Source organism: Clarias gariepinus, chromosome 3 (genome assembly GCF_024256425.1).
Source record: "Clarias gariepinus isolate MV-2021 ecotype Netherlands chromosome 3, CGAR_prim_01v2, whole genome shotgun sequence".
NCBI classification, from domain to species: domain Eukaryota; kingdom Metazoa; phylum Chordata; class Actinopteri; order Siluriformes; family Clariidae; genus Clarias; species Clarias gariepinus.
In genome coordinates this window covers 21,836,569-21,852,496 of record NC_071102.1, presented here as the reverse complement: position 1 = coordinate 21,852,496, position 15,928 = coordinate 21,836,569, and the positions used below count along the sequence as shown (strand labels likewise).

Sequence of the window (15,928 nt, the reverse complement as noted above, 5' to 3'; positions counted from 1 at the left end):
ATCCAATTCAGCACTAGCTCGAACTGGAGCACATTTCACACGTCACACACCCGCCTCACACACAACAGGGCCTAAGCCACTAACCAAAACACCTTTCCCCAACATGGTGAACACACACCGACATCCCCGCAAGGCATGCTGGTCGTCACTGGTGTGGCGTGGGCGGGGCGGCGGCTGACGACCAGCATGCCTTGCGGGGATGTCGGTGTGTGTTCACCATGTTGGGGAAAGGTGTTTTGGTTAGTGGCTTCGGCCAGGTTGTGTGTGTGTGTTTGATGTCTGTTTTAGTGACTGTGGAATGTGCTGTTTTGTGTTGGTGCTCAATAAAGTACTCCCAGCCATTGCATTGGGTAGCAAGGAAGCTCACTCGTCTCTCCACCATCCTTTCCGGCGTAAAAACGCTACTATATATATATATATATATACTGATGTTTGATATGAACATGAATTGCTTTGTGTCTGCATTAATTTATTTTATGAATGAGTGAGTGTACAGTACTATATTCAGGACAGTATATACACAGCCCGGACCAAAAAAAAAAAAAGTCGCCATTTGGATTGGAATGAGTAAATACTTAAGAGACTGGATGATTACTGCAGGAAATAAAATGTTTCAGCTGACAAGAGTGCCTTTAAACCCTAATGGATGCAGTGAGGACCTTCTCATTTCTTCTACAATCGTAAAGACGTATCTTGTGGGTCAAGTTATACTGTATATCTACAGTAAGGAGATTTCTAAAATGACTGGAATTGTTTTAGGAATTGGAAGGATATTGCTAAGCTGTCTGTCAACTTCACGGGAGAAATGTGGTTTGAATAAATAATAAATGCCCAATTAATTAAACGTTTGGTGAAGTTGCATTATCCAGAGCAACTTACCTTTGTATTGCATTATACATGTAAGCAGTTGAGGGTTAACGGCCGTGCTTAAGGGGCCCAACAGGGACAACTTGGCAGTCATGGGTCCAATGCCTTAACCACTAACCACAAAAAGGATTCAGTTTGCTATTATGCATATTGAAGTGATGGAAAAAGGTCATGTGACCTGACGAGTCCAGACTGACCCTATTCCAGAGTGATGGGCGTGTCAGGGTTAGAAGGGAAGGACATGAAGCGATGCTCCCATCATGCATAGTGTCCAGTGTACAAGCCTCTGGAGACAGTGTTATGATATGGGGTTGATCAGTTACTCAGGTCTAGACTCAGTAACGTTATGTGGAAATAAAATGAAGTCAGCTGATGACCATGCAGTTTTTTTTCCACGACGGCACAGCCATGTAATGGCCAAGAATGGTTTTGGGAGCATGGAGAATATTTTTTTCACAGATGAATTAGCCACCACAGAGCCCTGATCTTACAGTATTTATACACCTTGAAGTTTGATACATATTGTCACGTTAACAACCACAAACGGAAATTTATTTTATTGGGATTTTATGTGAAATTTAAGGTTGCATGTTCTCCCACAGTCAAAAGACATGCAGACTATGGTAATTAGCATTCCAAAATTGCACTCAGTGTGTGAATAATTGTCTTAGTATATATATATATATATATATATATATATATATATATATATATATATATATATATATATATCCACCCACATTAATGAGTACAGGTTTACAGTACAGTACTGATTCTGATTCGGTATACAGCAGCTTCTAATAATAATAAAGGCAAAAAATTATAATAAAAATGAATTGCTCAACAGTGCCATTTCCACTAATCACACACTGTTCGCATGCTCAAGAAGTCAGGTTTGTGCAATCAACTCAGCACTCCTTGTTAAAAATACAGTATGATTTAAAAACCACACAGTCGCTTAAGTTACAGTTTTGCTTTGTTACAGTAGAAGTGTTAACGATACCTATGATTTGTAATTTGGTAGTATTAAATTTGTGTGTAATTCCTCTTAAGTCCTAAGCCACGGTAAGAATAAGGGACAATAGTGCACCTTGGCGAGTGTTCTCCAGCCGTGTCTTTTTACTTTCTATTCCTTCTCTTTTAGCCTTTCACTAATAAACTAAGCAGGAAGGAAGGAAACGTGTCTAGAGCAAGGACCTGGAGTTATATTTTTCCGCTTTATAAATAGGTTTAAAATAAATGGGCTTTATGATAAAACTGTTACTGCGTGGCACAACCTAATTTGCCAGCTTTACTGTAAACACTGAGAAAACAATGAGAGATAAATGAAGCTTGACGGGGAGGGACTCTGGAATGACAGAAGCTGGAATCATCTCTGAAAGAAGGAAAACTTTGCTTTCTGTGATTTATTGGTGCTGTTTTTGGCTGTAGTCGGCAGGGCATGGAGCAAGGCTTTGTCCGACACGGGTAAATACCAGCCATCCCTAAAACAACACTTACTTTCTCATGATTAACTTTCTCATAATTCACTTCCAGCCAGTGATTAACAGCAGTCTATTAAACTGTAGGTGGTTGGTGCCATTAATTTAAAGCAATGACTTTCACAGAGAGAATTAGAAATGTTGCTTAAGGCTGTGCTTAAGTACAGTACCGGAGCGCTGATTAATACTCCATTCTGATTAGTCAGAAAATGCTAAACAGCCAAAACATGGGCAATGAGTAAGTAAAAAGTGAAAAAGTAAATATTTAGATAAGATCATATAACAGCAATTTTTATAATACTTAATGCTTCTTATCTCCTGATCCATGCTTTGTTATTTTGTAAATATGCATAAACATTTATATTTTTATCAAAAAAACGAACACATTTGCTAAAAACATTTTCATGCCCTTTTATGCCTGTAGTGGCCGTAACTTTTTTGAATTCAAATCTTTCAATATTCTTAATTGTCATTCAGATGAAACTTGGCTGATTTAGATTTCACATAAAAAGACATAAACCTGAAAAAGTGTATTATTCTAAAATGCTAAATTGTCAAGATATCGCAACATGAATTTGACATCATCTCTTTAAAATGGAAGTTAGAAACTTGACATTTTTAAGTGGGCGAGATTGGTCACTTCCATGTTGCTTCAGAAGTAGCTTCTTTGGGTCAAACACTTTCTGTATTATCTGTATAACATAAAAAAAAAAAATTGGCCATACATTTTTATAACAGTGGCTTCGAAAGTAGTCAACTCCAAGATTCATGTTACTGTACTCGTTTTAATACGTTACTATTTCCAGAGTAACAACTTAGACAATGATTGTAAGGTTTACATTTGACATAACAAATTAAGGTTAGGTAGGTTTACCTCCAGGGTCCCCACAATCCCGAACAGGATAAGAGGTGAATAAATAATGTGTGTGTAAGAGCGAGATTATATATGCGAGTATGTTGCGGTTTTAAATGCCTGTGTTAAGAGGCAGCTCATGTGACATTACACTACACAAGAACATAAGATCTTTGGGGCGGAGCTTCTTGTGACATGGTAAGGTATCATTCAAATGTTAGATCTTTCTGACATTCATTCATTGTTCATCTTCCATATCGTTTTACCCTGTATTCAGGGTCGCGGGGAGGCCTGAAGCCTATCCCAGGAGACTTGGGCACGAGGCAGGGTACAACCTGGTCATGGTGCCAATCCATCATTGGGCACACATGCACACACCAGATACTCTCATTCACACACTACGGGCAATTTGGGGATGACCAATTAGCCTAATCAGCATGTCTTTGGACTGTGGGAGGAAACCTGCGTACCTTGAAAACCACCATGCACAGGGAGAACATGCAAACTCCATGACCATAACAAACACAGACCACAAGGCGGTAATCAAACCTGGACCCTGGTGATGCAATAAAGGTGTATTAAGCAACCATAATCTTGCCTAATGCACCTTAAAAAGACAATGTGGTTATGTTTCCTTAGAAGGGATTAACATGTCAGAATTTATCAAACAATCAGAGTGTTCTGACATGAATTGATGGTTTCGAAAAAAATTAAGAAGAGAGAGAGGCTGTGATAACAGGAACAAACTTGTTTTGAGGAACATTTTGAGGTGCTCTTTCACAAGACTAGGTGTAACCATAAATATATAATTATGTTGTGTGATTGCAACACAATGAAAAATCATAAATAACAATTATTGCTATTTTGCATCAAAGTGGCTCAGTGGACATCACTGTTTGAATTGCATTCTCGCTTCGTGTTCATTAAGTTTGTATGTTCTCCCTGGGCTTAGTGGGTTTCCTCCAAGTGCAAAATATGCTTGTGCCTTGTAATGGGTTGGCACCTCATCCAGACTGGCACAGGCTCCAGGCCCCTCCCACTAACCCACACAGGATAAACAGGGTAGATAACGGATACATGGCTTATTGCTGTAACGCAAGAGGAATAGTACACTTCTTGACGTACTCTCATTGCAAAATAATTAACTCGCACCGTACACGCTCGTAGATCTTTTTCCTAAAACGGCGAAATCCGGTCGGTATTTTATTCAATACTTAAATTCCAATAATACATTACAAATAAAATTTACAAATAAAATCTGTTATTACGCTCTCGCAATATACCCTTGAAAGAAGGAGGGCATTAAAAGATAGAGCGCACACAGGAACGGATAACGAGGAAAAGTGGAAAGTTGTGAGCACGCAGATAAGGGGTGGGTTGTATTCCCTAACGTCGTTCTGAGTATAGACTCTCAGCTCCGGCTCGGAGGACTACTGCATTTATATTTTAGTGTAAAAATAGCTTCTGTGATAATTTATTTAGCCTCAACAAGCCTGCCTGCTTCAACCAGATCATGATAACTCTCTGCATATCTCGAATTTCCTCGCAGAGCTATCTCCACTTTTTTCGCTAATGACATTACGGCAAAAACACCACATTAGCAGAGCCGAGTAATAAGCCGAGGTTGCATCTGCCTCTGTTCTCAATATCTGCTGGTAGGGGGAAAAAAATCATCAACTCTAGGTTGATAAGGAAAATACCATTTACACTTTTGCACCAATTCTTATTTGCCAGCAGCAATTACATTACATGTTAATAAAAATTTGTAATCAACAGTTTTGTTTTGTTTTTTACGCTATTGTATGGTGCAAAGTCGGGTAAACCCGGCCCGAGATAATCTGCGAGATGCTGAAGCTCATTAGGCTTTGATCTGTAGCGAGAAACTCTCAAAAGAGCCCTAAAATTGTGACAACTTTGCACTTTCAGCGGCAGCCATCCATGTCGGCCAGGAAATGGGTCCAGGAAGGAATCCTAATGTTTTGACTGCACGCTGTATCTTCATAACCTTGAGATTCATTGGTGAGTAATGGATTTACTCTGTGAGCTGGCATTGCTCTTATGGGGGATAAAAAAAAGAAAAAATGAAAAAAAAGACATTGTTGTCATTTCAATGGACTCCCATATTGCTGGCGCTCAATTTTATATTTACTGACAAAGAGCGACAGAGCAGATGATAAACACTGTGAAATAAATGAAGTAGTACGGAATACAGAAAAATAAAAAGAGCATAGGAGAGAGACGAACCAAGATGTCGTAGGTTTCCTTGAACTTCCCGTTTCCCCCTTGATGATGGTAACATCAGACTTCAGAAAGGATCTAATCAGCAAACTTACTTATTTTTCTGCATCTATAAACTGTACACCAAACTAGGTCGTGATCAAACGAGGAGCGGGGACAAAAAAAGTTGTAAGGCAGGAAACATGTACAAACATGTCACAATGTCTTACGGGCAGTGAAGGTGAAATATTAATAACTGATCATGTACTAAGAAGAAAGTGAGACAAAGAATATGCCAGGTTAAGCATATTAAAGAGATTAAAGAAAAAAAAAAAAGAGTGCCTTTATCTCAAAATACTGCACTGCGCTTCTTTCCCTCTGGAGCACTGCACGACCCGGTGCTTTGTGAGGAAGTGAACTCTAAGGTCCTGTAATTAAATCCGAAACTAATTCATCATAAGACTTGTCTGGGAAAGGAAGAAGAAGAAGGAAAAAAAAGAGTAAGTAAGCACTCGTCTTAGAGTGTGGGTGTTGGTTGGAATTTTGGCTGAGTCACTTTGGATGATTACAAGAACAGTCCTTTCTTAAATACCCCGACCCAATTGCTTTGTTGTTTTTTTTTGTTTTGTTTCCCTAAGGCAGGAAATTCTACTTAAAAGTCTCAAGTCCAGTTTATGTTTAATTATCAAGGCTGTGGGTAAAGGAAGGACTGAATTAAACAAAAGAAAAAGGAAATGAAAAGAAAACAAACAACTGAAGGCCATCAGAAAGGGTGATGCATTGAGTTTAAGTACAGTTAACTTTGTGTTCCTGGTTTGTCTTTGTTGGTGTTTAAAGTCTTTATACAATATAGAGCCAAAGGAGTGTGGATGGAGAACTCTCCACATGACCATCACACCCATATCTGTTATTTGTGTATCCACAAAGTATGAAGTACACAATTGTACAGGAGGTCTTTGTGCGTCATAGCATCAACGTTTCCCTTTACCGGAACTTAACACAAACTCCATGAAGGCCTGGGTCACGATTCGGTTTTATTTCTATAGCACTTTTAACAATGGTCATGGCCGCAAAGTTGCTTTACAAAATTAAAAACAAACTTTTTTAATGAGTTTGAAAAGTGGTAAAAAAATTTACAAGGATAAATCACGCACAAATTATCAATTTTGTCCCTGATGAGCGAGCCGAGGACAAGGTTGGTGAGGAAACAACTCCCTGAGATGGCAAGTGGAAGCAACATTGACTCAACAGGGAATCCATCCTCATTTGGGTGAAATCTGATAGCAGGGATTGATCTGCAGGCGTACTGTGTGTTAGGAAATAAACTGAATCAAACTGAGTCAGGGAGTTTGGACCGCACAAACCCAAGTGTCCAACACAGAGCAACTAAAAACCTTCGAGATGAACTGGATCACTGACTGCACCCCAGACCTCCTCACACCCAACATCAGTACCAAACGCTCTTGTAGCCGAATGAGCTCCAAAATCTCGTGAGAAGCCTCTTAGGAAGAGAAAAAGCTTAAAAACCAGCAAGGAATTACAGAATCTGGAACAGGATGTTCAATATATGAGGACACATTGGTGTAATGATCATCTGGCCACAAACTTTTGACCGTACAGTCCTTTTAAAGTCAAAATCTACAAAGTGTGTGAAAAGTAACTAGGCCTTAAAAACTGATAAAGTCCATATTTCTAATAACAAATTGTATATGGCGTTGGTTTGTACACCTCCTTTTTTGCATAGCCGCACAGGAAAAAAAAAAAAAAAGTTTACCAGCCAACGTCCTGGAAAATGCTGGAGGACACACTGGTGAACTTTCAAACAACTTCCTGCAGAAGAGGAAGCTGGTGCGCGCCACCGGTGCCTACGCTTACATTTAAGGATTTGCTTTCATTTTCCTAATGTAATAAATACATGTACGGTTTGTTTCAATAAATATGAACATTATTACCAATTTTTAATGCCTAGTTACTTTTCACGTGCCCTGTGAAAGGGATCAGAAACTTTTTGGACGGCCATCAGGACACATTAGATTCTGTGTATATTATGAATTCATACATTAGCAACTGTCAACTATGTAGGTCGCATCCCAAGAATGTTTGCCAAGCAACCAAATGATAAATATTAATACCATGAGTGCATAAGGAATCTGGGGACTAGATGTCGCCATGACGACTTGCTGTCTCCTTTTCTGAAATGTCGGCTGCTCGTCACCTCCCGTCAGCTAAACTAAATAAGTAAGTAAATAAATAAATAAATAAATGGCCATCGTCTTTCAAACCGCATCAATCTGAGAGCACTCCATAAGGGTCAAATCAGTTTAACTTAATGAAAGAGTGAGAATGACTTGTGGTTTAACACACCATGATGCCTAATCTGACACCCACTTGCCTCTGAATCACGGAGATACACATCTTGTTAGTTTAACTTTTCCTTATTCCTCCCACGAGCAGGACGACATGAACCGTTGGCTCAGCAAACACACCTCTGTGTGCATGGCGTCTCCTACTAGGGGCCAGCCGGATAAAGGTAACAGTTAAACAAAAAAAAACAAAACAGGATGAGTCACTTACACACCAACTGTCTGCTGAACAAATACACAAAGCGAAAGAAGCGTCCGTGTTATCTTTTACAATTAAAAGTTGCTAGGAGCTCTGGGAGAAACTCAACGAAGCAGTGATCGAATGTGAAAACAATTTTTTCTTTTACGTGTCTCCAGTAACCGCTCCGTTCGTGGGAAGCAGGACTCTGATTTTTCTCACTTGAGCTGTAACTCAAGATGAAGAGGAGAAAAAAAAAAGGCAGACAAAAGGGAAATGAGTCAGTTGTGCTTAATCACGCTTTAAAGAGAAATCCAACATGCAGCAACAAACAAGCCAATTCATTCATGGGATTTTAATCCGCCCCCTCCACCACCATTTTTAACACAGCTAACCACATAAGACAACAGACACGGGCAAGCCAGGAGACGCAGGCTAGCCGAGCTGGTAAACCAGCCATGCTCGTCTAGCCCTGGCACACTCTCTCTCTCTCTCTCTCTCTCTCTCTGTGTCTCTAATCAGCCCTGACACAAAGCATACTGCACTGCACAGCACAGTACAGCAGACCAAGCCCATTAGGTCCGGCACACACACACGTACGTGCGCACACACACACAAGAAAAACAATTCAACACTGTGGAAAGTAAATCAATGGAAATATTAGGTCTGCGCGCTGCCATGTGGTTGTCCGTGCGTGAACTGTGTCAGCATGCACGTGCCCTGCATTTTGATCTACACTCTACGCTTTATAATATTTGTCATCATCCACTTTTCACCACGGGGGCCTCTGTAGTCTTTTTCCCTCGAGTACATCCAGTAAAGGTGAGGACAGGTTGTCATACTGTTAAATAAGGAATAATAATCATAATAATAATAATAATAATAATAAAATGCAATCCTTCATTCTTCATTAGAGGAAGAGAAAATGTTTTTTTTTTTTTTTCATGGCGCAGGTTCACAACAGCCTGGTATACAGTACGCACCTCCGCTTATTATAATTTTTTATGCCATTTTCATAAGGAGGAATAGCACAAGTTGTTTTTAGTTGATTAATGGTAATTTACTGAACAATCCTTACTCGCTATGGAAAAGCGGTGTAGTATCCTGGGTTCGATCCTCTGTGCTCTGAGCTTCTGTCTAGCAGGATTTCCTTCTCGCATGAAGTCCATTTCGGATTCTTTTCTCTTGTTTTTATCCCACCAATACAGCTGTGGCCAAAAGTATTGAGAATGATGAATATAAATTTTCACAAAGTCTGCTGCTTCAGTGTTTTTAGATCTTTTTGGCAGATGTTTCTATGGTGTACTGAAGTTCTGTATAAGTTTAAGCATTTCATAAATGTCAAAGGCTTTTATTCTCAATCACATTAAGTTCATGCAAAGAATCGATATTTGTAGGGTTGTTCCCTTTCCGCATGACATGGGACTAATGGCATCCTGAGATCATTCATGTGTTGGGTCACTTCTCAGCCAAGAGAGTAGGCTCATTCACAATTTTGCCCAAGAACCCCTCCATGAATAAAGAATGGTACTGTACAAGAACATCCTCTAAGGCAGTGGTTCTCAAAGTGTGGGCCGCACCCCACTTGTGGGGAATACAGACATGACAGGTGGGGGGCAATGAACGGGAGGGAATTAGTGGAAAATAATAGGAAAGTACCTATTCTAATTCATGCTTTTCTTTATTGACAATAAAGATCGGACACTCGAAACTAAACAATCACACGCAAAGAAATGGATCATTAATACAAGTAAATTAAAATAACATCAGAGAAAAAGTGGAACCATAGTGCAACAATAACGGTTTAACGTCGGCATGTTAATTGCAGAGAAACAATATATAAGGAAACATTCGGTATTATATATGTCATTTCATTTATTCCAATGTGTATGCTGATGTTTCTGTATTTTTGTTAAACATTAATATTTCATCAAGCAGTACTAGTCTGGCATTTCTGGTTTCTAGTGTGGTAACAAAGTTGCTTTTTGATCCTTCAGGCGCTGAACAGAAGGGAAGATCAATATCATTCTACGCTTTTTGTTGGTGTGCAGCATTTAGAGTATAATGGAGTATACAGTAGAATAATGAGAATATTCTAGAGAATAATGGTGTTTATGCTTTTAAACATGTATAATTTAAGGCGGATGTAGCTTAAAGACAATGTAGAGAGGAAATATATGTGTGTGTCTTATTTGCGGGTTTATTTACGCAGCTATTGAATTCAGAAATGCGAATATAAAACTAACTTTACCGCGGACACAAACAGGTGTTATGCGCTAAAATGCCCCCCGCCACGGATTGCCCCCCTACATAATCAATATCAAATATTATATTAGGACAGGCAAAGGTTTATTATTATCAAATATATTATTACTATTATAATTAACCCTAGGCACGTGACAGCCGTCGAGACGATTAATACAAATCCACCAAAATGATTTATTTTATGGCACATTTATTTTGCAGGGGTTTGTCAATGTACAAATAAACTATTTATCACAAATTACACTAAATAAATATTGTTTGTGGTGAAAAAAACAAAAAAAATCACAGGAAACGATTTTTATTATAAAATAAGCAATATAAAATATACATGTACTGTATATGAAAAAAATATATCATTTATGTATTTTTTCCCCTATACAACATTTTTTATATTGCTTATTTTATAATTAAATTCATTTTTTATAATTTGCAATTTGTAAACCATAAACCTATGAATTTATGTTCTTATATATTGTTTGAAAGAGATTATGTAGAGGGGGCATTCCGTGGCAGGGGTGGCATTTTAGAGCATAACACCTGGTCAGTAGCGTACTGTACTGTATGTAGTGAGCATAATAACGTCAATGGATACATTTGTTACATGGACCACAAAAAAGCAGGTGATTCAGCACTATCAGCCTAATCAACCAAAAAGCCAGCTGAAAGGAAAACATGATGAAGCCTATGTTGCACCTGGATTCATGGTGGGGATGGTGGGGGCAGAGGAGAGACCTGTGTGTGTTTTGTGTCTTAAACCGCTGGCAGCAGACAGCCTGAGACCCAACAAAGTAGGAAGACACTTAGAGACAACACACCCCAGTCACGTTAATAAGCCACTCAACTTCTTTAAAAGAAAGCTTTAGATAAGTGACAAAGTAAGCCTGTTATAATACGACGTGTATTTTATCTGTTTTGAACTTGGTCTTATTGGATCTTATTGGTTTAGAAATTGATATTTCAATAAATAGTACACTTGGCCGTTTTCGTTATCATTTTGTTGACAAGTGGGGCTTGAAAATTTACCCACCCTCTTAAGTGGGGAATGACAGAAAATGTTTAAGAACCACTGGTGTACACCTAACTCGTGCAGTGTGTTTCAGGGATCCTGATCTTTGGAATGTTGACCAGAATGGCTGAAGATGAACAAACTCATTTTCTAATTTTCATAAAGAAGCTGGTGTTCAGGATTAGTTAACTGTAAAACACACACTTCATAATTAATTATGTATCTGATATGCAATCCAAGACAACTTGATAGCAGGGGGAAAAAAAACAACAACCTGGTACCTAGTTTACAGATAGCTGCATGCCTGAGGGAATCCTGTAGACAGCTGCAGGGTTAAGCATTCCTCCTTCTTCTGGACAGCTCATTACTGAATATCTCCATATGTTTCATTGACAGAGGTCTCACCTAAAAGGCTTACATACTAGCAAGTTATTTCATTATCAGGACAACAGGACAGCTGCTGACAAAGCACACGCTCATCCAGATGATACCCAGAACCCGATTGTTCATATGGGTTTGTTCACAAAAAGACAGACTTGTCTGAGCTTGCCGCTCTTGACAGCTTTTGTTGTCCAGGCTTCTATAATTACAGCCACCACTGGAGATCTCAATCAGGGTTTCGTAGAGGAGGGGGGATGGACGAGGCTGCCGGGACAAGTGTTTAAGAAAGATTTTTCTTTTTCCTTAGCCCAATGTGGAGTGTTCTGGCAAACCATCTTCTGGCCAACCTGTAATTAGAGTGCCACTTTAGGTCATTGCAGTAACTGAGTGAAACTTCATGATTGTTGCAATCTCACCATGGACCTAATGTCTCTTGACATTTAAAAAGCAGAGTTTGAGGGTAAGCGGTGTCATTTGCCTCAACTACCAATAAGGCTTTTATACAGTATGTACACACACCAAATGGTTTAACAAAGGATTCTCGGAAATATCTCGGCTATATACAACGACTTTGGTGACAAATGTGATTAGAGCATTTCCCAGGGACTCGGCACACATCAGCCCCTTAATTTTTTTCTATACTGATGTGTTTGTGCAACTCCATTGGGAACATGATTCCTTTGGGCGGCTTTATGATGTTCCCATGTTTTCTTTGCTCAGTTATAGTTTATCCAAACCATCATAAAGTTTATGAGATTGCCACTTACCACAGTAGGAAGATGGGAAACAAACAAACAAAAAAAAAACCAAACAATAAATTCAACCCTGCCTCAAGCATCATGAGCAACGCAGTTGGGATATGAACCTAGTATAAAACATAGCTTATATACTTTGCAGAGCACACCATGGTGCGCAAACAAGCATTCTTTCTTTCAACACCGCTTCCTTCCAACATCTTCCAGACTCTTTAATATAGCCGCACACATGCTGTACTACACACTCATGTTGTTTAATTTTTTTTTTCCTACAGGGTGTTTCCCTGCCTGACTCATTATGTCCGGGTGGTCTCATACACACAATCCTTTCCCATTAAATAGATCAGACCAACACAACTGAAACCAGTATGATGACTTACAAACAGCTCTACAGTGCACTACAAGTGTCTATGGATTCCTACAGAGAGACCCGAGATAAATGGGAAGTGCTTTAGGTGCAGTATATACAGTACTGCCATTTTCAGAAGGGTCACATTATTGGGCTGCATCAACAAAAGGAGATTTGAACTTCCTGGAACTGGGTTAAGAAACTTATGATTACTACATTATCAAAACCTGGAAGGACAGAGCTGAACTGTAAACTTTGTGGAAGAGCATTTAGATTTAGGCATTTGGCAGACACCCTTATCCAGAGCGACTTATATTTTTATCTCATTATACGTCTAAAGCAGTTGAGGGCCTTGCTCAAGGGCCCAACAGTGGTAACTTGGTGGTCGTGGGGCTTGAACCTGGGACCTTCCGAAATATAGTCCAATGCCCTAACCACTGAGCTACGTCTGGAGGAAATGTGATCGGGGGGGAAAAAAATGAATGATGGAGTTGCATGGTTAAAAGGAATATAAAAAAATAAAAATAATTACTGTTTATATGTTTAATGGTGAAAGTAAGAGCTATGAAATATAACAGATCACCTTAGAATAGTTATAAATATTGGGAACCTGCATTAAAAGCACACTGATCAGTCATACTATTAAAAATATTAACATTATAAATCACCTAGGTTTTGGGTTCCCCTTGTGCCACCAGGGCAGCTCTGGCCCGTTAGGGTGCGGCATCGCAGGGATTCTGGGGGTGTGCTGTGGTGCCTGGCCCCAGAGGCCCTGAAAAGGCACACCAGCCCTGGTGGCACAAAGGGGAACCCAAAACCTAGGTAATGTTAATATTTCAGGCCCTCTGGGGGTATGCTGTAGTGTCTGGCACCAGGAGGTTAGTGGCAGATCCTTCGGTGGCTGTGAGCTCTGAAGTGGGACTACACTCTGTTAATTTGACTTGTTTGTCCAGTGCATCCCAGGGGTGCTTGATTGAATTGGGATCTGGAGAGTTTGAAGGCCTGGTTGGCAGCCATGGGCTCTTTGCCTGTCATGCCCCATGTGTTGTGAGTTGTGCAGCACTACAGTAGGTGTTCTGGTGGCTTTCTATAGTGGCCAGCAATTACCTTTTGGTGATTTGTGCATGCAGATTGGAGCGGAAAGACTGGCCTTTGCTTCCCGTGAGCATTGATAAACCTTGGGTAGCCGAAATCCTGCTACCAATTTACCGGTATATAATTAATACTCAGTGTTAATGTGTCAATATTATAATTGATGTACACTCACCTAAAGGATTATTAGGAACACCTGTTCAATTTCTCATTAATGCAATTATCTAATCAACCAATCACATGGCAGTTGCTTCAATGCATTTAGGGGTGTGGTCCTGGTCAAGACAATCTCCTGAACTCCAAACTGAATGTCAGAATGGGAAAGAAAGGTGATTTAAGCAATTTTGTACCAGACTGGCCGGTCTGAGTTTTTCACAATCTGCTTAGTTACTGGGATTTTCACACACAAGCATTTCTAGGGTTTACAAAGAATTGTGTGAAAAGGGAAAAACATCCAGTATGCGGCAGTCCTGTAGGCGAAAATGCCTTGTTGATGCTAGAGGTTAGAGGAGAATGGGCCGACTGATTCAAGCTGGTAGAAGAGCAACTTTGACTGAAATTACCAACTCGTTACAACTGAGGTATGCAGCAAAGCATTTATGAATCCACAACACGCACAACCTTGAGGCGGAGGGGCTACAACAGCAGAAGACCCCACCGGGTACCACTCATCTCCACTACAAATAGAAAAAAAAAGAGGCTACAATTTGCACGAGCTCAGCAAAATTGGACAGTTAAAGACTGGAAAAATGTTGCCTGGTCTGATGAGTCTCGATTTCTGTTGAGACATGCAAATGGTAGAGTCAGAATTTAGCGTAAACAGAATGAGAACATGGATCCATCATGCCTTGTTACCACTGTGCAGGCTGGTGCTGGTGGTGTAATGGTGTGGGGGATGTTTTTTTGGCACACTTTAGGCCCCTTAGTGCCAGTTGGGCATCGTTTAAATGCCACGGGCTACCTGAGCATTGTTTCTGACCATGTCCATTCCTTACTGACCACCATGTACCCATCCTCTGATGGCTACTTCCAGCAGGATAATGCACCATGTCACAAAGCTCGAATCATTTCAAATTGGTTTCTTGAACATGACAGTGAGTTCACTGTACTAAAATGGCCCCCACAGTCACCAGATCTCAACCCAATAGAGCATCTTTGGGATGTGGTGGAACGGGAGCTTCGTGCCCTGGATGTGCATCCCACAAATCTCCATCAACTGCGAGATGCTATCCTATCAATATGGGCCAACATTTCTAAAGAATGCTTTCAGCACCTTGTTGAATCAATGCCACGTAAAATTAAGGCAGTTCTAAAGGTGAAAGGGGGTCAAACACCGTATTAGTATGGTGTTCCTAATAATCCTTTAGGTGAGTGTATACTGTACATGTTTGCATGCTGCCATTCAGAGTGTATGCCAGGCAAAAGAATGATAAAACACAAGACTGTTTAGACAGGGAACAGCACAGCACCCAAAGAATCTGCTGCTAACATACATCCTGGTGCCAGACACCATAGCACACCCCCAGAAGCCCTGCAGACCCACACTCTAATGGACCAGAGCTGCCAATTCTTTCGATTTCTTTTGCATTATGGGCTTCCCTTCCTGCTGAATTCATCTCAGAAATGCAGAAGCTCTTTCATCAGGAACAGTTTGCTTTCAGTAACAATAGTTAGCACATTTATTATGCCACATACACCTTCTGGACGTAAATTAATTCAGTGAATCTGGTGGGGTGTAATCGGATATGATATTTCTTGCTAGTAAAACGGTGTCTGTGTAATAGAAATGGTTGCAAATATCAAAATTAGAAGTATGACAGCATCTCGAGTGAAATGAACAACGCCCAAATGACATGAGCAGATCTGAATACAAGAATGCCGTGCTAAACAACACACAAGTGCCTTTTTTCGATCACCTTTATCGCTTCTTATGTATGTTTTATGTAAGCATTAAATTAGGCATGCAATGTGGAATTAGCTGTTGAAGAAGGAAGGGTAAGTGAAAGGTAGAGGTTAATTCAGACCGATGGCATTCCCAGTGATTGGGGGCCGTTGAGGTCGTCCTCATCATTAGCTGTGATCTTCTATCGACTGTCTTTAACTTGGAGATCATTAGCACTC

At 40.0% G+C, this 15,928-nt stretch overlaps 1 protein-coding gene and 1 long non-coding RNA gene across 4 annotated transcripts in view; one reads left to right on the top strand and one right to left on the bottom strand.

Annotated features, from left to right (window-relative positions):
• The window catches only part of samd12 (sterile alpha motif domain containing 12), a 154,345-nt gene that overhangs the window by 13,207 nt on the left and 125,210 nt on the right, over nucleotides 1-15,928 (bottom strand). The gene's annotated exons all lie outside the window — the stretch shown is intronic.
• LOC128519437 (uncharacterized) lies at nucleotides 1,919-13,133 on the top strand. Its single transcript, XR_008357852.1, has 3 exons — nucleotides 1,919-2,334; nucleotides 5,128-5,220; nucleotides 12,642-13,133. It is a non-coding gene; the product is annotated as an uncharacterized LOC128519437 (long non-coding RNA).